The sequence below is a fragment of the Aythya marila genome (genome assembly GCF_965140915.1).
Source record: "Aythya marila genome assembly, chromosome: 2".
In the NCBI taxonomy this organism is placed as follows: Eukaryota; Metazoa; Chordata; class Aves; order Anseriformes; family Anatidae; genus Aythya; species Aythya marila.
In genome coordinates, this window is record NC_139043.1 from 90,488,010 (window position 1) to 90,515,045 (window position 27,036).

At 43.8% G+C, this 27,036-nt stretch overlaps 1 protein-coding gene across 3 annotated transcripts in view; it reads right to left on the reverse strand.

Annotated features, from left to right (window-relative positions):
* The window catches only part of GALNT1 (polypeptide N-acetylgalactosaminyltransferase 1), an 83,963-nt gene extending 61,199 nt beyond the window's left edge, over positions 1-22,764 (reverse strand). The window contains exons 1-2 of one of the 3 annotated variants that reach the window (XM_082752932.1): positions 22,323-22,763; positions 274-443 (exon numbers count right to left, since the gene is read on the reverse strand). The gene's annotated coding sequence lies outside the window, so the exon portion shown is untranslated. Of the gene's footprint in view, positions 1-273; positions 449-22,322 lie in introns of all 3 variants that reach the window. The other 2 variants (XM_082752931.1, XM_082752933.1) reach the window with 2 other exon arrangements.
* Positions 22,765-27,036: the final 4,272 nt, after the last annotated feature.

Consider the following 27,036-nt stretch of genomic DNA (forward strand, 5'->3'; position numbering starts at 1 on the left):
GACTCACTTGGACGTGGAATTTTCCTTTACCAGCAGACAACTGCAGTAACCGATGAATTAGGTTTGTGCAATTATCTAATTATCTATTATCTAGGTTCAGACAACTGAACGGGTCCACCAGGACCCTGAGTGAACAGAACTAAGGAATACGGAATGGCAAATTAGCAGCACACATGCATTCTCTAACTGCCTCCTTCACTCTAAGGTTCATCCAAACCAGAAAAACCTGACCAAAGTATAAAAAAAAAATCCTGGATTACGTTTTGCACTAACCTCCTCTGCAGATTTACAGCCATCTGGATGGTCCACAAGCACTGGTGGTGAAATCCCACTGCATTGCTGTAGAGCACCCGTGGTAGGAACCATAGAGCAACAGACTGGTCTAGGCCATTCTGCCATCAACAGAGAAGCCACAGAGGTCTTCCATCCACAATGTCTTAAGGCTGTCCTAAAAGAAGAACAGAAATTCAGATAAGTTCCAAATTCAACTCTGGCAAAGCTTGAGGTGAAAGGGGAAGGTCGGGAAAGTTTCCCAACTATTTAAGACTGCAAAATCCTGAATACTGTGCAAGGGAGAAGGAGCCAAAAGACTGCTGCTAAAAAGAGCCTGTGAGGAAAACAACATATGCAGGGTAGAGTAGAGAGGTAGAACAAGTCATCAACATTTTGTAGCCTTTCAGATTATATGATTTGAGTAGGAGGACTGCCTGTCCTCCTAAATAAGCAGTTATCTATTTTTGAGTTCTATATATGTCGCCCTCTATCCAATCATGAGCACTTAGCACAACAAACTGGGAACTGTTCCCCATAAGGCTAGAAAACAGCCTCTTCATGGCACACATGCACACGAGCAGCTCTCTAGAAGATCATTCTTTTGGGCTACATTTTTCCATATGTATTGTGGTCTGCAGATGTATTTTCCTACGTTCTTTCATCTCTCACCCACAGTTTAAACATTAGCATTCATAATGGCAGCTCGGGGGGAAAGCGTTATTAAACTAACCCCGACGTGATGCTTAAGAGCTGATGATTTTTCAAATCTAAAAATGTGACACCTGAAAAATGATCTCTGAGGCTCTCCAAGTGTAAGCTGTTAAAAATTTAGCAACATCGCATGGAGCAATTCTTTCTAATCTCTTCCTTGGCTCGGTTAATGCGCCAACACCTGAAGGAAATTCTAAGCAGCTGAAAAGAAAACAAAACATCTTAACAGAGGCAAGAAAGCAGATTTTTCAATTTTTAATACACGCGTAACTCACCTACACTTAGGTAATACTAGCCATGTGTTATGAGCTTATCTGTGTTTGTTGTATATGTGAACACAAAAAAATAAACTTGAATAACTTACTATCTGTTTAAACTGATAATTTTCTGTATTCCCAGCCAGATAAAAAAAACAGGTACGACAGAAAAAAAAAAAAAAGATGCTGTAAGCACTATGATAACATAACAGCATGGATGAAATACATGGTAAGGAAAGGTAAGATTGGCAGTGAAAGAAAAGGTGTTTGTCAACTGCTTATTCCAAAACAAATTATTACTTTACCTGCCTCAGTATAGGGACAACTATAATACTTGACAGTTTCCTATTTTTTTTGCGTATCAAAGAAGAAAAGGCAAATGTATCAACTCAAATTTTGTCTGCATTTCAGAATAAATTACCACAATATCGGTACTATTCCTATTCTATCTGCATGCATTAAGCAGATCTGCATTCACAGAAGTAGCTTGCAGTCCGAGTTTTAAAAGAACTGATTCCAGATCTTCTGGGAGTAAAAAGAATACCAATGATCCTTTAAAAAAAAAATAATAATAATTCAAAGAGCCAGAAGAATAAGCTTCCCAAGATGGCACAAGGCACACCCAACAGGACAATCAATAACAACCGGTACCTTTCTGAAAGCATTTGCTTTAAGAGATCATGACATAAATCCAGAGAGACTTAACCATCTTTGTTAAAGCAAATTAGTCACAGCCTTCAAGAAGGTTAAATACAAAGACTAGGTTCTATACATCACTATAATTTACACCCTGCTTTCAGCTAGGTTGGAGTTAATTTTCTTCCTAGTAGCTGGTAGGGTGCTATGTTTGGGATTTAGGACGAGAAGAGTGCTGATATCACACTGATGTTTTAATTGTCACAGAGCAGTGCTTACACCAAGCCAAGGACGTTTCAGCTTCTTGCTCTGTCCTGCCAACAGGCAGGCTGGGGGTGCAGCAGGAGCTGGGAGGGGACAGACCCAGGACAGGTGACCCCAACTGGCCAAAGGGGTATTCCAAACCATATGGGGTCATCCTAAACCCCATGGTTTAGGGGGGGCTGGCTGGGGTGGGGGTCTGACTGCTCGGGGTTAGGCTGGGCATCAGTTAGCGGGTGGTGAGCAATTGCACTGTGCATCACTTGTTTTGTGCACATTATTAGTAGTAGTACTATTATTATTATTATTTTATTTTCTGTCCTAATAAACTGCCTCTACCTCAACCCACAGGCTTAATTTTCCTGATTCTCTCCCCCATCCCAGAGAGGGAGGGAGGAGGGTGAGCGAACGGCTGTGTGGTGCTTTGCCGCCAGCCAGGTTAAACCACAACACATACAATACAAAAATCAGTGTCATTCACAAGAAGTTAGCTTTTTTATATCACTTTTTGCAGTAAAACCTAGGTGCCTTACACAGGTGGAGAATACAATCCATCCTTAGAGATGGGGAAACTGGGAAGAGATATTAGCTGCTGTCCATTACAGGATAAGCCTTTGGCCGTGCTGGGATCAAGCTTTCTCTCTGGTCAGAAGTTTTAACCTAAGTATTTATCTATATGTCTATCTGGTTAGATCAATATTCATCTTTTAGGGACATGGCTGATTTATGTATTTCTTCAGAGGATCTGGAGATGACACGCTCTTTGTTCAGTGCTGTCCAGTATCAGCCCATCAATAACTGGACAGAAACAGCTCTTACAAAACAAGCAAGCAAACAAGAAGCTAGCAAGGAGAGCAGAACACACAAAGAATGGGTTGTGTCGGCATTACCAAGCACGGCACACCTACCAGGGCAAATGTTTGCCTTCTTGCAGCGAACTTCCACGTGCTTAAAAGCTTAGTTTCCCTTGATCTTCTCCTTGAGTTACAAAAATACCAGTTCAATCATTCCTTCCGCACGCTATCTTTTCTAAATCTCCAGTCATTAGCTTTGGTCTCCTGAGGCAAATTAACCGTGCCTCCAACCTTCCTCAAGTACAATGGCCAAAACCCATACAGCACTTTAACCTTGCAATAAACGACAGAGCAGGAGATCCAGCTACACACATCCTACAGATTATACCACCCTATATTCGTGCTAATACACACACACCTCTCCTCCTGAGCAACGCTGCATTGTTAACACTCATTAATTCTTAATCCACAGGTTGTCCTAGGCTGGTGTAGATGATGTAGTGGCAGGAACTACTTCAACAGTCGTTTCCCGTCTTCTACTTTTATGTTATTTTTACCTAAAACTGAAACAGTTCACTTATTCTTCTAAACCACATCCTATTCTCTCAGGCCATCTTTCCAACACTCGAGATTCTTCTGAATTGTCATCTTGACTTCAGATGTACCCGAATTTATTCCCAAAGGCCAGTTCTCAAGTTTCATTACCCAGTTCACCAACAAGAACAATGAACTGCAAGAGCTACACAACCCCCCACAGAAAATCCTTTCCCCCCTCTGAAAGCGAACCACTGACAAAGAACCCCGGCTACTGCTAACCAAACGATTTTGCACACATCCTAAAATAGCCTTTTTTTTTTTTTTTTATCTAGGCCATGTTTCCTTAGCTTGCTCTGTAAGAGCATCACATGTGGCTTTCTCCAGTCCACAAGCTTCCTGCTGTGGAGGAAGTTAGATTGGTTTGATCATGTGCCTCTGAGACTCACAATAAGGCTTCCAAGTTTTCTTCCCCAAACTGCACAGTCAAAGAGAAGACTGTCTTACCTGCCACTGTGCCTCTTCCCTATCTCTCTGGATTCCCCAATACATTCTGCCAAGAACAAAAATTAAGGCACAGTAAAACTAGCTGATGATTTTCGCATGGTTTAGGCTTAAAACAAAAGCAATCTCAGCCCGAAATGGGTAAAAAGAAACCAGTCTGAAGAAGCTGCACTGTGACTTTCCATTTCTTTGATGTAAAACCTAAGTAACCCAGAAAATAGTCACAACCTATACCCACTGTTGATGTAGGCAGGCAAGTGTCTTAGGAGACCTAGAAGCGAGAATATACAGGTGAGCAAAAAGAATAAAGCTCCTACTGCCCCAGCAGTCACAAGTACTTACGCTAGGGTTACCCGTAAGCACAAGTTTTCAATGCTCTGTACCATGTTATACTGCTGCACCATTCGAAGTGAAGACTTCTTGCTCTTCAAACTGTGCTTAAAAGCAGTCTACAGAATAAAACCAAGTTTTTGGAGCTGGGATGTTAGAATCTGGAAAGATGGCACCCGAGCAACTTCTGCTTGTAAGAAGTTCCCACATGAGGTCCAAGTGCTTGGCAGAATGAAAAGTAGATAAGGATGACTCGTGGCAGTGATCTCCCTTACCAGTCACGTTTACTGCCCTGTTTTATACCCCATTACTACCAGCTAAACCTTCTGCCAGCCCATGCACAAGCCCCTCTGCAGAACAGCTAGGGCACCCGCTGGAAAGGGCACCCATCGCTGAAGAAAGGTTATTTTGGGCAACGAGAATTGGTGTGTCAGGGAATCCAGTACTTGGAGCTTTTATTTAAGCCTCAACAAATTTCAGCCAGACATTTCAATGCGCTGGCCTGATGCAGACAGCAGAAGGCACGGTGTTTGCAGACCACAAGAAATAATTGTCTCCCATTCAAGCGTCTATACTACACAGCCTCAATATTTGCATTGCTATTATTCAGAAAACATTAACTGTGCCAGAAGGAAGTTAATAACAGCAACAATCATGCCGAGCTACTTCTGCACAACGAGATGTCTGTTCCTAACCATCACTCGTTATCCCACTTTCACCTCTGCCTAAACACAATACGCATCACTAAAAAACACAGGCACTCCATTATCCTTGCAGTCAGTACAGCCAATTTATGTTTATTCAATGACATTTCTCCCTCCCCCCCCAAAAAAAAAAAAAATAATCACACAGCTGCCATGAAGAACATAACCAAGTCTATTTTGTCAGCTTATTTTTCTACAAGCTCAGGCCAGTGGCACTGCCCTGCACACAGTCCGAAACACCAGAGCAAGGGAGTGAAAAGGAAAGTACGAAAAGAGAAAAATTATTAGCCTGCCATGAAACTCCAGAGAGGGACCAGATTTATAACGCTGAGAAAATTGCATCTTCTACCTGTTGGTCTAGAAGTGACCGACAATACAAATAAAAGCAGAACGTACAGCACAAACAGCGTGGTTTAGTTCCATAATTCTCCGTGGCTTCATCTTATATAGAAAGAGGGCAAGGAAAATAATCAGCTGAGTAAGCCTTTCTTAGGGGAGACAACACAAGCACTTATTTTGCATGCAGTTTGTCAGGAAAAAAAAGTTAAGATTCAGAGGCATCGTTTAAATTACAATCAACAAATCATGAATACTGGTGTGTTTTTAGGAGATGTAAAGTACATGCTGCTATCACGCTACCTCCCCCAAACTCGTACGAAATTGTCAAGGTAACCGTCATTTTACTCAGGCTGGTATCTGAAGCGTATGCCCTTACTTCTCTTGGCCATCCACAGTAGGTTGGTCACCAAGAAAGCAAGAATTTGGGCAAGCAGAGCCGCGCAGAGCGCAGCAGCGCCTTCCTCTCACAGGCCTCCTGCCTTCTCCTGTTGTCTGGGGACACTGACTCAAAGCAACACAAGCCAACCCACAGATTCCTCTGTAAGTAAATATTATTTTTTAGAAGTCAACTGTAAAATACTCCCCCATCCCCAATCAGGACTAGAGCAAAGCTCATTTTCACGCTGCTGAGAGTACTACGCTCCTGGAAAGCACAAGAAAAAAAAAAAAAAAACACACCAGACAATCTACTGTTCTCAGCATTAAGGCATCTGCTATCACATTCACCATCGTTACTAGCAAATCTCTTGGGAAATACCTATTTTCTTAACTGCAACAGTACCCAGGCAGAATTGCACAACAATTAAAACAATAAAAGGTATCTTTCCAAACCCCACAACCGCTCTCCAAAAAAAAAAAAAAATCTGAATTATTTGCAGGTCCGGAGAAGCGCTGCAGCCTGTGAAGGTGACGGAAGGCTTCCTCAACTTTCAGGACACAAAAAGGCGAGCAAAGCAATGAGCATAGCCAGTTTGTTTTGATAGCACTAACGTATATGAGCCTGAAGCACGAGCCTGGAGCATCGAGGGCCCCGGCCTGCCTGTTCTCAGCAGGGCCATCAACAAAGAGCTGTGTGTTGGCTGCCGGGAGCTGGCAGACACCCCCTGCACCTTTTCTTCAGCCACCAGGAAACACTGCCCGCATTGTTCCGCCAGCAGGCAAAACAACCAGCCCGGATTCATATGGAGGACGTGAGCCAGAGAGCAAAACGCAACCGGCACCTCTCGGCCCCTCCAGCTGACACAGCGGCCGCGAGGACGGGCCGGAGGAGTGAGGAAGTAAGATTTGCACTGCCACTGCGAGAAGGGATAAGATTTACAGTACAGCCACACGCTTTCTGGCTTCTTGGTTTGTTTTGGTGATGGTGGTGGTGTTTTGTCTGTTTTTAAGAGTCAGCAATTCAGTTTTTCAGTGATATTTCTATTGTAAAGGGCTACTGAAAACTTAACTAAGCTGCGCTTACCTCCCCAAATCTCCGCCTTCTTATGCCACTCTGCAGCAGCCTCAGCGCTGGTCTTGTCCTCCTACTTGTGAGAGCTCAGGTGGGACTGGCAGCAGACACCAAATTTCTCGTATACCAGCCACTGACAGCACCTCGCTGGCAGCTCCTTCACCACAAGAGTCACATGCGGCTTAGGAGGCACCAGATAAACATCATTTATGTAAGAACCCAAGAAGTCCCCTTCCAGCAGGGGGGGGGGAAAAAAAGCCAGAAAAGCCAGAATGGCAACAGCATTAAACCAAGCAGCAGCAACCAGGGAGAACCTCAACCCCTTCCTGCATGCCAGCTGTATTAAAATCACTCGCGGCCGACCTCGCAAGTGACCGGCAAAATTGCGTGTCCTGTGGTGATCAGTGCTTTGTGCAACTCAGCAGAGCTTCAGGAAAGCCGTGTGCTCTATTCTCAGGTTGAATAACCAACCAAATAATTTGTAACATCTTGTATTCCGATCCGATCCAAGTGAAAAACAGACAAACAAAACCAACAGAATAAAAACCTACAGGGGAATGATGTGGGAGAAGAGCTTTGGGAAAAAAAAAAAATGTACTCTAGTTGTTGTCATACCCAAGGTCTCCATTCCCACTGATGATTTGTTTTTTTAAATTGAACTAGAGAGAATGAGGTAATTACAAACATTTCCTGTTACGTCAGGGATGACCGGGGGGATGCAAAATTACAGAAGTTGAACCAACTATGTCACAACATGCTGCCTGGAAGATCACAGCCTCAGCCTTCCACAGACCAAGAAGTCAGCTTGCATTAGCAACAGGCAATAATGGGATAATAAAATGATATCAACTCTATCTTATCAGTAGGGAAAGGGAACAACTGAGCTGTTCTACTTCTAACCAAAAGCTTATTTTTCCAAAATCCCCCCCAATCCAATTTTAGTGTAGACTATAGCACACTAATGAAAGCAAAAAAGAGTGGGAGGGGGGGATACCTAAGCGAGACCCTAAGACTTAGCACTCACAACAATCAGCACTTGAGATAAATCGACTGCTAATCTCGTACAAGCAAATGTCAGATTTACACAACGCTTCTCAACATTTACAAAGGATCTCAACAACATAATATTTTCTCATGAAGATCATAAACGGAGCGCTAAGTGGTATAAAGTCCCCAATGTAAAGCCACTGCTCCACACATCTAATTGTCTGCTTAGATGCTGAGAAATCATTTCCCCCAGCACATGGGCATAAAAGTCACTACTTTCTATCCAGCTCTCTACCTTAATTGCGAAAGAAATATTAATAGCAGAGTGCTCATTCCAAACTATATAATTTATGGCTGTGTACAGAGCTAAGAAAGGCTGCTTACATATTTACTAACTTAGGAACTAAATCTAACCATAAAAGACTCGTATATAAAATAGGAAGTATTCTCTTGGAAGGTATAATTAGCAGTTGTTAATCAAGAGGAAAAGGAGAAAATAGTATTCTTGTCCACAAGCTTTTATGAAGCCCTAAATTATCACACATTGGAGCATTAATATTTCCATTACATACTGGGGGACTGGAGTCAGCTGTTGAAGAGGTGAACAAGAAGATCATAACTCCGAAGTCCAAAATAACTTACTGGTTGTTAGAAGGACTTTAACTCAGGGAATGGTAAGCTTACAGAACATGAAAGTAAACCTCAAAAAAAAATAAAACTTGGCACAGAACACAAAAATAATATCTAGAATCTCCAATACCAAAAAAAAGTCTGGGCTGTGGATCCAGCTCTTTGAAAAGATTGATGCTTCAGCGGAACATTTTGTGGGAGGGAAATCCATGGGAGTGGAGGAAGGAATGGTTTGCTGCCTTCTGTCGGATTTTAAAAATTTCAGTAGGGCTGTCTGTCAGTGTCAACAGCAGTCTGCATGCCCTAAAACAACAAACTGCTTAAGCGAGCATATGTCTTCAGACACATAAATACTAACCCTCCCACAGAAACTCTAGTTTGGGATATCTTCATCTGTCTCCCGGCAAAGCCCTGCTGCCTGCGACGGGATCGGAAATTTGGCTGAGCTGACAAATGGCTATCATTTCTCATTTGCGAGAGCAGGGAGATCACTTTAAAAACGCTCCTCCGTTCCTCTAAGTGCAGGCAGGCAGGCAGGCAAACGTTTTCTGGCTTCAGGTGAGATAATGGTCCCTATGTCAGGAAGCTGTGTTTGCTGCAAAGGAACACAGGAAGCGTTACGTTATCAAGTTCCAGAAACAATGGATTCACTCGGTAATACCCATCCCAGCTCCTTTCTCGCCCTGTTCTATAAAATCAGGAGCAGGCAGCTGAAACAGAAGACTTGGAGCTATTAGCGCTGTCATAACAAGGATGAGGGAACTGTAACAACAAAGCAGTGAATTAGCTCTCCTACAAAAAAGAAGGAAGAAAAAAAAAAGCCCTGCTGTTTTAACGTAGCCTTTGGCAACGCAGCAATGCAGGCTATAGTTTCCCAAATCATGCTGCAAATCTTAAGGTTTCTTCCTAGAAATACCCTATTTTCACTTAGCTTACTAGTTGCTGAGCCAGGCAGCCAGCTGTTCGCAGTGCATTTCTGTTTCACACACACAAACCCGAAAGATATTTCAGTATCCAGGAAGGAAGGCGTGCAGTTTATATACACATCATGCCTAAAATTAAGTTTTTAAAAAAAAAAAAAAAAAGAAAATCAGCAGTGCGGCTCAAGGAAAGCACTGTAATGTCCCACAGCCCCTCAGCATTTGTTTATTGTCCCCACAATGCTTCCTCCTTTCTGGAAACTCCCCCTCTGGATACAGGTTAAAGGTAGTTTAATGTGGAAATGACCTGTAATCCAGAAACCCCCACCATCTCTGTCACCATACAGGCTTAAGGAAGGGAAAGAGTGGCCACATTCATTTCTCTGTTCACTTGGGACGGGTTGCCCAGAGAGGTGGTGGAGTCACCGTCCCTGGGGGTGCTCAAGGAGAGGTTGGACGTGGTGCTCAGGGACATGGTTAGTGGGTGACATTGGTGGTAGGGATGGTTGGACCAGGTTGACTTGGAGGTCTCTTCCAACCTGACTGATTCTGTGATTCAGCAGCAATGCCCAAGTGACATGCTCATGAAGCAACATCTTCAATTGTGTGATCTCCCACTGTTTCTTTCACTAAATTTCAACACACTTGTTGCTTGGTGATTCTGTCTTCTCTAAACGTTTCTTTCTTCAGTTATTCCTTATCTGAGCTCATCTTCTTTCAGATGCTCTTCAGCAGCTGCTGTGGGCGAGGCAGGCTGTGAATTAGATCCGAACAGCGAGAGGGAAGCACCATTAATCTGATACCTGGTAGGCTGCTTCAGGCTCTGAGAAACTTCCCCTGTTGGCAATCCTCATCAACTATTCTGACAACTCCAACCATTTAGCATTTTCCACAGCTGGAAAGACGCCAGTTTTATCAACGCCCACTTCACCAAAACACCTGGGCTTGTTCAAGGGTAAGGAATGATTTGGGTTTGAATGCTCTAGAAAGGGATTAAACAGGATCCTTCCGTACAGAAACCTGCCCTAAGGTACAGCAAAAGTTAAGTTGTAATGTGGATGCAGAACGTTTAAGTTTCAAATCAACCCCTAAAAAATAAAGATCCTAAAGCTAAAAGAACCAGCATCTCAGCTAGGATAGGTACCTGCTATTTTGTAAGGAGAGACAAGGACAGTGAGAACTACCACAAAAATAAAATCTGAACATTTTATTTTATAAGTAGGTATTTCTGCTACACAACACTTCAGCTTCCAGAAACTGAATTATAAACGAACTCTAAATAAAAAGATGAATTAAATATAATCCTTTCAGCAATACCCTTGAGCACCTTTCATACTCATGGGAAAATGGCATACAGACTAGAAATTTTCATTCTGTTTTTCATACTATTTCAACAATATTCTGCTTATCAAGAAGGAACACAGCAAGTAAGATTGCAAAAGGCTGAAATTCAGTGATATCTTCAGCACGTGTATGAGACAGAAAACTCCAATTATTTAGAGAGCACGAACGTTTCACTTCTTACATAATTACCTTGTCTGTCTGGTTGGGACTAACGTGTAATTTTTTGCTAAGGAGACATCATCTCTTATCCAAACAGATCACCTCTCTCACCCATCTCCTCAAAGACTACTCCAACCTACCCCAGGGCTGTAACGATGTGCCCCGTGCTGTAAATGAAGGCAGATGGTATGATCCCTGTACCACATTTCACTGGAGTGTACAAGTTCCTCCCATCTTTTGCAAAGATCCCACTGATACTTTCCTCAACATCACAGCTCACCATCTTGGGCTGGAATTATATCAAATTCTCTAGCATTTAGAGTAATTACCTCTACTTTTTGTTGCATTTCCAGAAAGCACGAGCAAGCGCTAAAAGGAAACCAAGTCCTCCAGCTAGTAAATTTTGGACTTTTGTCAGAGAGTCAGGAGGGGTGAGAAAGGAGGTCAAAGTGATTTTCTTTCTACCTGACATTGTCCAGACAGGTTAATTATACCAGCCAAAACTTTCATCTGCCAACAGGGAGATTCTCCCCACTGCCTACAGTCTCTTAATAGTTTGGGGATTTGCAAATTCTCTTTTACTAATTAGTTTGCTATACAACGATAGCTGTTGCTCTTTGACAAAACAGCTATTGACATCCTATTTATCCATTTAAGTACTTGTGGTATCCTCTAGAGCAGGAGATTTACATTTTATTTCCTTTCAGTTCTTCTGTTTCCTCCTCTGCCTGGTTTTCTGCCGCCTGCCTCCTGTTCAGTTGCAATTGGAGCCTGCAACTTCAGACGACGAGAAGCGAGATGTCATTGCTCCTTTCACATTGCTCACTGCAGTCATCCAAGGAAGCCTGGAGATCATGGTTTTAGTCTCATCAGTGCAATCTTCCTTTTTATTTTATTTTTTTGACCGGAGTTCCAGCATTTGACCATTTACAGCTTGAGGAGCCAACAGACCAGTATTTCAGTATCCTGTGACCCTGTCATATACTTTACAAGGCCCCGAAAAGCGTGTTAACAACCCACAAACACTACCAGAATGAAGGGAAGTTTGAACGTAACAGAATGTAAGAACACCTTAGGACAACCTATGCTTTTCCTTATGATTTGCTTATTTCATGGCTTGAAACTACCAACTCCTTTGGTGATAAGCTTTTTGATGACAAGGAAGTTATGTTATGTAGTATATGTAGAAATAGCAGAGAATTCAAGTAAAAACAGAAAGTAAGGGTAAGAACACTTAAAAATATGCCCACTCTTATGTTAACATTGGGTTTCTCAATACCAAAGAAGCCCCTAAAAAATAACATCATCTAGCCACACTCTTTCAGGAAAGTGAGAGAACATTATAAACAGTTAAACTTATTTGTAATATGGGATGTAAAAGTGTTCCCTAATAGTTTCTGGGACACCGATGTGCAGAACATTCACCCACCAGAGAAACTAGTTCATAATTAAATATCTAATAATTGAATTTAAAGAAAGTCCAAGCAGTTTCTTTATTCATTTTCTCATGCCTCCTTTCTGTGCAAGTAGCTCCCCCAGTTAAAAAGTCAGCTTCAGTTCTCCTAATGCTGTAAGGTACCCCGTTTACTCTTAATGAAGGAAATACTAGTACAGAGATGGTGAATTGAGCTTCAAACATTTCTTTTCCTCGTGGTATTCAGAAAGTAAATAATCTAGGTTATCATGATCCCTAACTGCATCACCTTATGTTCAGGTATGAACAGTACATTAGTCTTGTCTACATCTTGCTACAGTCTGCTTTCCTGCCTTTTTTTTTTTCCTCTCAAAAGCAGAACAGGAGATAGCATACCCACCAAATAGCCAGGTTATAGACCAATTACCTCTTCAAAGAGCAAACTATTCCCATTTAAACATGTATGTCTGCAGTAAATTCAGGTTTAAAGGTTCATAAGCAAACTATGGAAGCTTTGTGTTGGGGAGAAGAAACAGGACCAACTATTCATTAAACCAAGCAGTGCGTTAACTTGTAGCACTGTGATCTTCTAAAAAAGTTCCCTGTAGCAACAGCTGGCTGGCCCTTTTTTAAAAAAAAATAATTTAAAAGGACCAGCTGCAAAAAGAGCAGCAGCATGCTGAAAAGTATCTTGTGGAATGCTGATGCTCAGAAATAAATTAGTGTATCCACAAGCAGCCCTTGCTAAAAAAAAAAAAAAAAACTATCCTGCCTTGTGAAACACAGAATTAGTGACCTGATCTCCCACAGACTGCAGCCTCCAGTGATAACCTCAGCCCCTTGTGAGCTCTTCCTCTACTCCTCAGCTCCCCGGACCTCCGTTCCCCACGTGATGCTGTCATCTCTCTCATGTGTTGCTTAATTACCAGCTCGGCAGGAGGTACCGCATGCTATGGTTTGTTCCAAGGTTTACGTGTGCCATCTGGTCAGTCAAAACAAAACAATATGAAACAAAATTGGTGAACTTGCAGACCAGAAGAGAACAGGCAACTGTTGAGCTCACCCTACGGCCTCTGTAGAGAGTGCAAAATGTGGTTTTCTTCTGCTGAAGCACCAATTTTCTCCAGACCTCTGGCAACTTAATATTTTTGTCACATAACATGACTAAAAGCATCCTAACAAACTGGGGGTGAGGGGACAGCCCATGGGGAAAGAGTGATGGGGGACCAAAGGTGAACACAGCAGATCACACTGTATCAAATGGCTTTGGCACAAGAAGAGCTGCCATTTTAATGCCTTCACGTTTTCCCAAACATCCTTTAAAACTCTGTGTATAAAGTTCTTCTTCTGAAATTCTGCTCTCTCCTGAAAGTACCAATGTACTTTCTCCAGAAAGCTTCATTTACAGCAGATAAAGATTTTCAGACACAGAGGTTTAGCAGTCAGAAGCCCCTTCAGATTTATTTTCCTAACCTATACGCATTTGACTCCCTAAATTTTGAGTTTTTTCAGTAGTGTTCTTCTATAAGCATTCAAGCTTTTATTTATAAATACTTCACTCCCCCTCTCCCTTGGAACAAATATGCCTTTTGGAAAAGCAAGATCATTATTCAACAACTATTTGCATAAGACTGGCTAAACTTTCTCCTTCTTGTGCCTGAAAGAGACTGCTCAGCCCACAACAAGTTTCATGATGCCAAAGCAGCAGTCGCAGTTGATTTCAATTTACTTCAAGTGATACTGGTCATCACTTCTCCCTTAAGTGAGTATTGGCTTCCTCCCCTGGCATATCTTTGTTTATCTTTTATGTAATGGCTTAATACATTGTTAAGACACAAAAGAACTCATTAAGTCATTCAAAATACACTGAAATATCTCCAGTAAATTAAATCATGTCAAGAACTCGTATACAAAGGAAAATGTAAGGCATTTTCTGAATACTCTCCAAGGACAACCAGTATAGTAAGATGGACATTCTCCCTAACTTGACTTTAAGGTAATTTCCTTTCTTTCTCCCCAGTGAAAACCTCAAGTCATTCTAAAAAAGTGATGGTTTTTCCAAAAAATGGATGAGCTCAGTTTCAGATAGCCAGGTCTACGATGCATAAAACTAGATATAAAAAAAAAAAAAACAACAACAACAACAACAAAAAAACACCATTTTTATTATTTTGACTTCTTTCAGATGCATTTCCCCGCTGCCAATCTTGAATCCACATCTTTCTGAATAAAAACTAGTGACACATCCAACCACACATTACAGACCCATACAAATGGAAGAAGTGGAGAAATAACAACTTATGGGAATCTAAAACTGTTAAGCTGGCATGCCACAACAGTAATTGATAAGAGCTGTTTTAAACTACCAATTAACCAGCATGGGTTATAAGTGTTGGACGCAGCAGCAAGCAGTCTCTTAGAATAACAAGAAATTGTTCTCGTTTCTGCTCCATAGAAATAGATTGCACAGCTCATCCCTGCAAACACAAGTGGTGGTGAATCATAATTTCATTAGCCTCCACAACAAAAGATGGTTTGATTATAAGAAATTAGGCATCAAACATATTTACAGCCTCCATGTTGCAAATTCGGCTCGGAAGATCCCAAGGTCAAACATTTGATTTAGAAATCAGTGCCTGACTCGCATGCTATTGAAGTCTGGGCTCTTCTGCGTGGAAGTGGCAATACAGAAAGCCTGTTCGTTTAAATAAACATCCCATCGTGGTTTCTTTGTTTAAAAACACTAGTAATCCAAACTAGTGGATTAGCGAAGACTAGTGACTGCAGCTCAGTGCTATTCATTAACTCCAATAACATGAGGTATGCTGCAAAAAAAAAATAAAAGGCATTGTTTTCCTGGCAGAAGCTGAGATGTTTTATGACATTTCCAACAAAGAGGAAAATGTGATTAAAACAAAAGTCTCTAGATGTCTTTCAAATATACATAACACTCATGAAATGTAGAGAAACCATTGTTTCAGCCCTGAGTTCTTACTGTGTTTGGAAAAGCACAATTTGGGGGAAAAAAGGAATAGTCATGAAAGTCTAACGCTGTGTAAGAAAGCTTTGATATAATCCAGAGCAAGAAAATTACACATTATTGTACTTCTGTGAATCAGATCACAGCTGAGACTGGGACAATTGGTTTCTCTCACACAGCAGATTTCAAGCATCAACTGGTTGCAGCAAAGTGATTAGTTTTCCTGGACATGGGAAGACAAAATAGAGGATGTGATTTGACAACTCTGCAAAATTCAAAAGCAACTAAAAGAAAGAAACATTATGGGGTTGCTTTCTAAAAAGACTTCACAAATTTCCTGTGGTAGTCTGCTGGCGCTGCTGGACAGTCTCAGTACAAATTCGGTCTCACTCTTTAAGCTAACATTTTTCTGCAAGTACTTCAACTAGAAACATACAAATGGTTTTAGAATTGATAAAATATTAATGCAGTTCCCAGCAATTCAATGAATCTATTCACAGCTGAACATCAAACACAGATTTTAGAGCATGTAAAACCCCTAATGAACACTAGTTTTTCTAACGCCATATGACCAATGCTCCTTCAGCCCTGAGCCCATCAGAATTACTCCGAAGGCTAGATTAGCAGCCATTCGCTTTGGGACTCTGCTCAGTCACAGGAGCCCTGAAGTGGACCTATACTCTTTCAAAATATTTTAGCCCAACATTCATAAAATCACTGATGTCATGTTCAAATTAAATGGAAGGTGGGGAAAAAAAAAAAAAAAAAAAAAAAAAAGCATTTCTGATGAGTATGTTGTCTAATGTGTCAGCAGCTATTCCATTTTGTGGTGCTTTAGCATGGAGCCTGAGCTCTTACAATGAATCAAGAAGCCCTGAGCATCCTTCCTACCATGTTGCTCTCTCTGTTCACTCCAGCACCCAAATACACCGCAGCAGAAGTTGAAGAAGAGACCACAGAGCAGCTTGGAGTTGTTTTCCTCAGCCTGTTCTTTAAAGAGGCCACAAACAGGCAGAATGAAGCCGAATCCCAAGCAAATGCAAGCTTTACGTAGTGTACTTCTCTATCCCATCTGTAACCCTTTTTACACATGAAATGATAACGTAGAAAGTGCTTAGCACTGGAGCAAGTTGTGATAAGAACCTAAAGGTTTGCTAAAGTTTGGAGAAAGATACAAAGCACATACTATTTCGGCCCACATTAGGGCTCCTGAAGGTAGCACTGTCCCTTCCCACTCCCTAACGTTACCCAGCTGCATGACTTAGCCCTCCACACGCTGTTCCCATGAGTTTCACTTCAGGAAATTTTCCACAAAATCAAACGCTCAGCAATGTCAGTCTGACAAAGGGCTTCAACTTCAGAGCCTTTCTTTGCAGGCAAAGAGCTTTCAGTGGCAGATCCATTTTTCCTCAAAACGTTTGTTTCAAATAAATGTACTTAAACTGTAGTACCTCTGCTGCACTTTAAGGAGCTTAATATCTTCTAGCGTGGACATGCATACATCGTGCTATCTCCAGAATTTGAAAACTGGAAATAAAAGAGGTTTACTAAGCTATTAAAAAATGCAGGTACTTCAATTAGTAAACTTAAGATCTGGGAGCTCTTTAAGAAAAAAGTGTAAGAGTGTATTGGAAAAGGCATGAACAAAGACAACGGTTTCCATCAGGTTTTTTGGCTATTCTGCATGAATCTATTATTCCAAACACTTCTTTGGTACAGGGCTGTTGTGGTATGCAGCCTTCAGCCATTTTTAAGAGATAAAGATAGCAGACGTTCACTTCCCTCACACGACATTAAGAGTTTAAAACCACTAAATGGCCTTTTTTAAAAAAAGTTCTGTGGACGCATGCCCTTAATATCTTAACACCAGTCACTACCTCACAAACTGGACATGCAAAGCAGCATTCCAGTCAGCACAAATTGCAGTAGTTTCTTGCAGAAGTACTGTCTGGAGACAGGAGTCAAAGCTGAGCTTTGCGCTTCGAATTAGGATTCAGCTTCTGCGTTTGAGAAGTGTATCAATCCCAATTACTCTGAGTACATAATGAACAGAAAATTAAATAAATCCATTAGCTTAATCTTAACCTAAATGAGTCCTTAAAGATGCTTAAAAATTGCCTCTATACTGAATGCTCGCTCTTTGATGTATTTAATCCAGAAGTGTCACGAGCAGGATATGGGCATAAGATCCCAGGTTGTTCTGAATGCTAAATTATTCATCATGGCAATCAAACCCTTGAACATCAGAGTGAAAGCACAACTCTGACCAATCACAACTAATTTGCACTTGAACCCTCGCAAGACTCAGAAGTCTATCGTACTTGTAAAAAGAAAAAAGAAAAACAAAACGCATGCACCATTAGCTAGCAAAGCTAAGAAATGACCAGATGAGATTGCATCAGCTTGTCATCCACTTTTGGCAGGGGTGGGAGATGACTTTTTGGTCAGTCTTAGTCATTGCTCATCCTGGCCACTACAGGTATACTCATTTCAGAATCCTTTGTGGAGACACCTGATTAAGACCAGTAATAGATACCTCTTTCTCTTCATATAGGTCCATGGACATTTGATTAATTTTTCATTCTGTTTTTCAGTCAGCCCCTTCGCTCATGAGTGCTTCCAAACCTCCCTTCACCTGCTGGCAGTCAATTCCAACCTGTTGCCAACACTCTCCTCCCCAGTTTGCTCCTCACAGGACCTTCCAAAAAGCCTAAGCCTTGCTTCCCTCTCCCTGCGAGAAGCCTGGTATTAACACACCCTTTCTAATTCTCCGTGTAATTCTGGTTGTCATTTACAGCCTGCACCACGGTATTGCTAGCATGCGTGCAATCTCAGATGGCATGAAGAAAGATAAGATAATGAAGACCTGTGGCTGTGGAAAAGTAAACAGACTCGGATTCAAATTCTGCAGGCTCTGCTGGCCTCGACCATGCTGTGCCTGTAAAATGAGGCTAGCATTGCCGTCTCTTGTGGCAGTCCTTAACACGAGGTATTTATGCGCTGTGATACTCCCATAACTCCCGCGGCTGATGGGAGGCACCAGCTGAAGCTCCGGAGCCTTTTCTGATGCAGCACAAGAAGAATCAAAGACCGGGACACAGCCTCTCGCTTGCCTGCAACAAATTTTCCACGGGGAACTCGGATGCTGTGTATCATCCCGATTCAGCTGTTCCACAAAACTGCGATGGCAAACTTTGTCGCGTGACTTCAGCGGCAATTCAGGAGCTGCTGGAACTTAGCATGAAAACAGCACTGCATCCTGTTACAGGGGAATGCTGAGTAAGTTTTCTAACTCAGCGAGGTTTCTGAGAGTTGATGCCAGCATGGCAGAGGAAAACATGGGAAAACACTTCTCCCCTTACCTAGGGATGAGTTTCCCATCAGCTGATCCTACAGCCTGAACTTCCACAGCAGCACACTGTCTGCTGCTGCTGCTTTATCTGCTCTTCACTGACCTTAACTTCTCACGGAGGAATAAGCACAGGCTCGAGGAGCATCAGATTAGGCAGGACAGCAGCCTGCAACACAGATAGCGCTCAAAACCCCTACCTGCGTGTATCTTCAAAGTGCTGGAAGAGAGCTGATAGCAAAGGAAGAATACACAAGCTGAAACCATCAATGAGAGTTGCAGCGGTCATTAAACTCAAATTTCAGTGAGAAAGCACCATTATAGAGCTCTGACTATTCAGGATAACTTCCATTTCCCCAGAAATAAAGCGAAACACTCTACTACCAAAATCAAATACCTTGGCAAAAAAAAGTTTTGAAGCCACTTCACAGTCATGTTGCATTAACATAGTTCCATACCTACCGTTTAAAGGCAGAAAAGAGAACAAATATATTCTTTTAATGCTTCAAAATAAAGCTCTGGGTAACAGGAGCAATGGTGACAGGTGACACCAGGAGACCCCCTGTGGAGATGGCCTTGCCTAGGGTGCCTTTTCTTAACCAGCCAGGTCAAACCTCCCTGCACGCTTGCTTTCAGTGACACCTGAGGTTTTATCAGCTAAATGCAACTTCTTACACTGGCTCCACGGGCCCTTCAGACAAAGGCACAAGAAACCCGAGTCACATTTCCCACAAGAAAGTAGGAACCAGCGCTGGGTGATCTGCAGAGCTTTAACAATTCAAGTTCCTTCTCCTTGGCGGATCACGCCTCGAGGAGCTGGGGGGGGAGTTAGCACAACACACACGCGAGGTATTTATGCAGTGCTCAAAGTCACAAGCCTCTAATTCAACTGAAAGTAAATGCCCCTTAAGAGTATCCGTATTTCATTGCGCAAAAACGTATTTAAGCGATCAAAAAGTGAATAATAGAGCAGTTAGCCAGCTCTTTAATACATTAGCTAAAAGTATATCAATTGCATTGATTTTTATGATGGGCTGATTTCACATAATGGACTAAGCTGGCTAGAAAGACTGTAAAAGGGGAAAAATGCTTTGCTAGAATTAGTGGGAGGTGGCGTCAAAATGCTTTTAAGACACGCATACAGTTAAAACATTTTATTTGGGGATGTTAAATTTAGAATACTACTGTCAAGAACAGGTTTGGTGCTCAAGTCGAGTAAAAGCCACGATCACAACTCTGCGGAGATAAAGCAAAATATCATGGAAATCTGGAAATTAAGTTTTATCTTTATTCTTTTATTCCTAGCTACGAAGCAGAAAGCTTGGACTACAAGCACATCATCAAAGCTCAGCACAGCAAAAGGTTAACAGGATGCCTCAAGGATCCATAAAGCAAGCTGCACGTAAAGGCAGTTATTAATGACCTGAGAAGTTAAAAACGTTCACAGTGATGGGAGCTCAGGCAAGCACAAAAGAACGAAAACGTAACTAACTGGGAGCTAATCAACCACAATGTACAAGCAACACGGCAGCAGATAAAACTCGGTGGTAATAAACGCAGAAGAAGTGGCCCTGAAAATTGAAGACGGAATAACCAGTATGGTCAGCAACTTACGAATTAAGTAGACCTAGCATAAACAAGAGGATTATGAGCATCCCTGTGGAAAGTGAAAAAGACCTGTGCTTGATATGAGAGTGGAGCTGTTGGAAATGAAAAACGTCAGGACTCCAGAGGAGCTAGCAAGTGCTAGCAAAACTGGGATATCTTCATAAAAGTAGTGGGTCAGCCTCAGTGTCTCAGAAAAGCTGCTCTAGTTTTAAATTGTGTGGCTGAAGAAAACTTTTATGAAGAGATTAGAAATTAGTACTGGTAATATAAAGAATAATGAAGCAAGACGTGAAAATATGAGCAGTTATTAGCAGACTAAGCAACAAACAGACTGGAAATTTACACCTGAAAGACTAAGAGGCAGGTCAGAGCTACCATTCTGGGATAGACAATGCGTAAATTTCTGAAGTGATTTCTACAGCGTGCCTTTGTAACCCAGAATCTGCCAGCAGGGAAAGAAGGGCAGTAAGGTGTGGGGAGCACCAAGTAAGGATTCACCTCTGCTGCTGTCAGGTATCAGTGTAAGGCCCTACCACAACAGAAGTGCTCAGCACTGCTCCAGATTTCAGTTCATAGTTTAACACAAATAAAAAAAAAATAATAAAATAAAATAAAAAAACACTCAGGAATTCTTGTTCAAAGCAAATGGCCTATAAGCATGAAAGCGCCCCATGCTCAGCAGCAACACTCCAGGTGCTAAAAGGTGTTTTCATGTAACCTGCACCCCCCAAAAAGTGCCGTCAGTTTGTAGGCCACACTGAAAGAAACAGGCTGAGGATGGCAGCAGCACCAAGACCATAACATTTCAGTCCGGTGAATCAAACTTCTGTCCCAGGTGGATATTCTGGGACTTACCACGTGCACTTGAGATCTCTAAAAATACAAAATGCAAGATCTTGCAAGAATCTCTTGTCTCTCGAGCTACACTTAATTCAAATTACATTCAACCGCGTTAAGTGTTTGGAAGGATCCTATTTTTAGGCGAGTGTCCCTGGAGCTACTTTTTGTTCTCAACCCAAAGATAAACACCACGCTATTTCTGTGACAGAAGAAAGAAAAATATTTCACGAGTTTACAGCCAGCGTGCAGCTTGACCAGCACGCATGCAACAAAGAAAGGACGGCAGCAGAGACGAGGAAGGAAGTTCTTCCAGCAAGAAGACAGCAGGGTACTATTTTACCCAGGCAGCAGCTTGGCACCCAAATTCATGCTGAAGCACCTCCGTTCTTCCCCCGTATAGCTGATATATAGCTGATAGCTGATTCCTGAACGAGCTCTAACAAACCCAGCCCGCGATGACTGAGGGCAGGGGGAAGAAGGGAGCTAGATGTTTGTCCGGGAGCAGCACCAGGCAGGCAATGGCTGTCACATGCTGCTTGTAAAACATTTCCACGCCAGTTTTTGAACCGGCACGCTCCAAATTAAGGAAGAAGGCGTCTTCCTTCACAGAGCCACAGTTGGGAAAAGCCAGGCAGCGTCCTACAACAGCCCGGGTGTTATCACCTTGATCTCAAGGGTGGCTCGTCTGCGGCGTCCTTGCCAGGTGCCAGCTGTGTCACCTCCTGGAGACGATCACAGCGCACCAGCTCCCCACCGACACTCACCTCAGGGAGATTTCTCCCCGACGTGCTCCCACCAACACGGTGGGAAGCCGGAGGAGACACAGCGAGCTCGGCGCTACCCGCACCGCTCCGGGGAGGACAGGAACCCAATCCCAAGCCACGGAAAGCGACGAGGCTGGCACCAGCAAAGCCCAACGCTTTCTCCAGCATAAGCAGCCCTTTGTATCTGGGAGAAAGACGAGTCCTGAGGTGCTCCAGGCGTGCACGGTCCCCTCCGCCGCTGCAGCGGGCGGCACGGCTTGGGTTTTGCATAGCTCCTGCGCTGCCAGCACCGCTCCCACAGGCACCAGGTGCCGGCTCGCTCGCCATAAAAGTTATTTCTCCCGGCAGCTGCCGCCCCAAACCCGCTTTGTGCCTCCACACCCGCACTCCACAAGCCCACAGCCTGACAGCTCCTGGGGCACGACCCCAGGCAGGGAAGGAGGAAGGGAGGGGGACAGGGGCATACCCCGGGGGATGCGGGACGCGGAGGGGACAGCGGACGGCTTTTAGGGTGTTTTTGGGGCAGGAACTCACCTCGGCGAGGCGGGAGGGACGCGGGTTGCCCGGCGCTGCCCTGCCTGCGGCCAGCAGCAGCGGCAGCAGCGGCGGCGGCGGCGGCGGCGGCGGCGTGGGGGAGGCGCCGCCGCCGCCGTGGCGCAGCCGGGGCTGGGGCTGGAGCTGGGGCTGGGGCCGCCTCGGCCCCGCTCTTCCTGCGGCGCGGTCAGACGGAGCCCGGCGGAGGGGCAGCAGCAGCAGGAGGAGAAGGAGAAGGAGAAGCAGCAGCAGCCGCCGCCGCCTCCTCCTCGTCCTCCCTCAGCACCCCGGAGCCGGCAGCTGCGGAGCCCCGGCGGCGCCCGCTCCGCATCCCCCAAGCCCTGCGCGCAGCAGAAGCAGCAGCGGCGGCGGCGGCGGCGGTGCCCGTGGCCGAGCCCCGCTCAGCGCCGCGCCTCCATCACCGGCGGCAGGGAAGGGGGCGGCCGGCAGGAGGAGCCCGCCCGGCCCCGCTCCGCCCCGCCGCCGGGCCCGGATGTGGCGGAGGGAGAGGGAGGGAGGGAGGGAGGCAGGAGCCCCGCGGGGCCATGAGGCGCCGAGCCCCGTGTGAGGGGAAGCACACCCTCCCCCCCCCCAGGCTGTGTAATGCCGCTGGTTTTGGGAACGGCAGTAATAAAATATTTTGAGGCTGGAGTTGTGTGGGGTGTGTTGTCGCGAATCGTAAGGTTTGGAGGTCAAAGTTGGTGTGCCTTGGCCGGCAGAGTTTCTCCGCTGGGTCTCCTCCACAAGCAGAGCTCCATCTCTGAGGTATCACTGTCACATCCTTAAAGACTTGCTTACAGAGCCCAGGAACCACGCTGTGCTCTTCACAAACAAACCCGACCCTGTGTTTTAGGCACAATTTAAACCTAGAAAGGCAAAAAGCGAAGGTGTGCAGGCAAACACATAGCTGAGCGCTGAAACATTGCCGCGCTGCTGCCACGGCCCTGCAGGGAACGGGGCTGATGCCCTCACCGATTGCTCCCCTTTGGGATCCTTCTCTTCAGCCACTGACCGGTTCTCGTCCTTCACCCAACAAGCATTTACAGCAGCCACCGTGCATACAGGATTTTTTATATCTAACCATAAGATTTATTACCAACTCTCCTTGCATACATGCTACTTGCTCTCGCCACCCCTGAAAACACCTTCACAGAATGACAGAATCATCTAGGTTGGAAGAGACCTCAGGATCATTGAGTCCAACCTCTGACCTAACACTAACAAGTCCTCCACTAAACCATATCCCTAAGCTCCACACCTAAACATCTTTTAAAGACCTCCAGGGATGGTGACTCCACCACTTCCCTGGGCAGCCTGTTCCAGTGCCTCACAACCCTTTCAGTGAAGAAGTTCTTCCTAACATCCAGACCTAAAACTCCCCTAGCTTGAGCCTTTATAAAGACACTCAGACTTCCCAGGCACCCATCTAGGATACTCTTTCTCCAAGACAAAACCAGTGACACAATTCTTCAGAGACAGACACAGACGGAGGGTTCCTGGGGAGGGGAAATGGGGAAAATGTCTTGCCCAGATAAGCCGGGCATTACACCAGGAGCGGCTTTGCCGAACGTTGGTTGAAACAGATGCCCATTCATGGTAAGATAAAGTGTGTTTCGACAAATGCTTAAAACTGCAGTCAGGTGACAGAGGCAACACGCATGTAGAAAATACCAAGCGGGACGAAGAGGCACACACATCCACTGGGGACCATGCGTTACGACAGGCCACTTCCCCCGCAGAGGGAATGCACACCCGTGCAAGAGCCATAGAGCTGCCTTCATTTAGCATTTATAGGCTGAGGGATGAGCCTGCGTGTGTTTATACACAGCCGGATAATATAAGAAGTATCAGGCTTTCCTGTGCCAAAACTGCGTGTTTCCAATTTACGCTCACAGTTTTAGCAAGAATGATTTATTGTATGCAAGCAGTTTACCATATGCAAGCAGCTTAACACTTGTTCCTTGATGGCTGCTGATGCCGTAGGATGTAGCCCAAATCCCTCTGGTGGAATGTCTTTATGCCACCCTGATTATCTGTGCTATTGCACTGCGACCAAGTCTGTGAAACTCCCTCAGCAAAAATGTTATCAGCTTCATGAAAAAGAAAAGTCGATGCAAAACCTCTAGATACAGCCAAAGACACTTTGAGAAGTGAAATGAATTCACTAAACCATGCAGATGAAAAGATGTAATTTTGGAGTAAGCGTACATTCAAAAATGCAGTCTATAATTTAAGGACTAGGTTTATGGCTTTTGTATTAAGAGAAGTGCATTGAGATTCAGGTTTATGGATTGTGCAGCACTAGTAAATCAACTCTGTAAAATTATTATTGGAGGGATCTTTTCATACATGTACAAATTCAAGTCACAAGAATGAATAAACAGATTTTTAAAATCTTTGTGCTGTTTTGTAATTATAGTCAGTGCTATCCTTCTGATTTCATGAGACGCAAATTATTCTGGGTAACGTACATACTGCACAATGCCTGGGGAGGAAAAAAAATAAATTAGATTTTTCTCGCTTTGGTTTCGTGTTTGTTGAGTCAGCTTAAGGCCGAGCTGTGCCACTCCTCTCGTGTGCCCAGAAGACCGCAAAAGACCAGGGACAAACAGCTTGTATGCTGCAGAGGGAAACCCGCCGGCAGCTGCAGGAAGGTGAACTGAAGGGGACAAAATGGCCCATGAGCTTTCCTAGGAAAGTCCCAGAGCCGCCAGGTTAAGGGCAGATGAGGAACTCAAGTTCAGGCTACCTGAAACGAAAACGGAGGCAGCTGGGGCCAGGGTACCCCCGACAGGGTACGTGTAACTGGAAATCACGCCGAAAGAGTGGTTGAGTGTCATGATGACAGCTCCTGGAAGCTGCCATCGTGACAGGACTGGCATTAAATTGTGCTTCAGCTGAAGCGGGTAACTGTGTCAGGGTCTGGCAATTTGCTGCCTCAGAACCTGAAGCAGCATCCCATTTCAGCTGAATGCAAGCAAGTGACCAAAATTGCCATAATGGAGGTCATTTTGCACTTATTCGGCGTTTAAGTGGTGCTCTTAAAAGGCAACCTTAGAAATAAAAAGTGTATTTACATACCAGATACAATCACCTCTGGAAAAAGAAGAATGTAAACACGGCCTTCACGTCAACATTGGGGAAGTGTTTGTCCCTCTAGAACTAATTGCCAATGAAGAAACTGGTGTTTATTGTTGAGTTTGTTACAAAGAGGGTCATAAACTAACTTTATTATAGCAAACATTGTACTGTATTTGCATTATTTCCATCAGATTGTCTTTGTTTTACAAGCTGTCTGCAATAGCTGTTCTTGGAAGGTCTCCAACAAAGCATTCTCTTTGGGGCTACTAACTGCAAATAAGATTAAAGCTTAATATGTCTGGTAATCAGTTTTCTTTTAAAGCAATTTGATTTCTCATGGTCAGCTGGGATCCCCCGTATCCTCTTCGCTTCTATTTTTTCAACTTGCTGCTCTCAATAACCCAAAAAACAATCGCCAACACAAGTACTTTCACTACCTTTCCTGAACTGAAGTGCCATCTCAGAGGTAGTCATACATGACTTCCACTCCAGAATCCAAGACTATTAAACTCCTTTTTTTTTTCTCCTCCAGCCAAGACAAGAAGAAAGTGTTTTATGTCCTCCATTTCTTCCAATGACATGAAACGAGTAAAAATGGGTAAAGGTCATGTGCTCAAACCTGGCAAACATGAGCAGGTAATCTCTCTACTCCTCACCTATACCACCGATTTGCTCCAACAGAGCTGCAGCTGTACTGGGTGAATTTTTCTTGACAGTGATGAAAATACTCTTTTGGATGAATGGCAAGTAAGAAGGAAAGAAAAACACAAGAACCTGACTTTCGAGAACCAGATTTTATCCTCAAGGCTGCTCTGATCTCACTTCACTTGTAAGGGTGGGAGGTAGGAATAGTTGGGATCTGTTCTGGTTCCCCAGAGAAGAAGGTAGAGCACCTTGTCATTTCTCAGGGTACAAGGATCCCAGCACACTCGCTTCCCATAGATTCTCCTGAAGCCCAAGAGTGCACTGCTCTTTTCTGCTTTGCTCCATTTCTTTGGAAAAGAGGGAGGAAGAACTGCTCTCCTTCGCCCTGTTCCTTTCCCAGTATCAGACTGGAACTAGGACACTGTTAAATACATGGGGAGAAAGCTAAGGAAAGAAAAACAGTGAAACTGGACTGGGTAAGCCTAGCCCTATGGATATCCCACCAGTGTGACAACCTAGTAATTACTGAATTTGGTACTATGTCCGAACAGAACACCAGTCACACCGTGCTACTGCCATCCAAGCTCTCTATTGTACCAGAGAAGAAGGGTTGGGAGTTGCACCAGACCATGAACCATTAAGGAAAGCGTCTGGTGAAAGAGGATGCTGTTGTTGACTCTTGAACTTTACTTTTTTCTTTTTAATATTCCTAAAATCCATCTTGACTGATACTATTCTTTCCCTATTTGACCTACTGAGGCAAAGCACTGGAGCCCACCATTTTCAGTGTGTTAGTTCCTCATCGTGAGTTAGCTTCTCAAATCCCAGTCCTCAGCCTTTACTTTTGTTCATTCTCCTACCGAAAACAAGCTTTAGGACAACATCAGAGCATTGGTGAATTTGTCAGTTTGGTCATCAGGGATCCAGGAGGACTTAAACCAAGTTTGCCAACAAACAAGGTTGCTTCCAAATAGAAACATTTCACAGA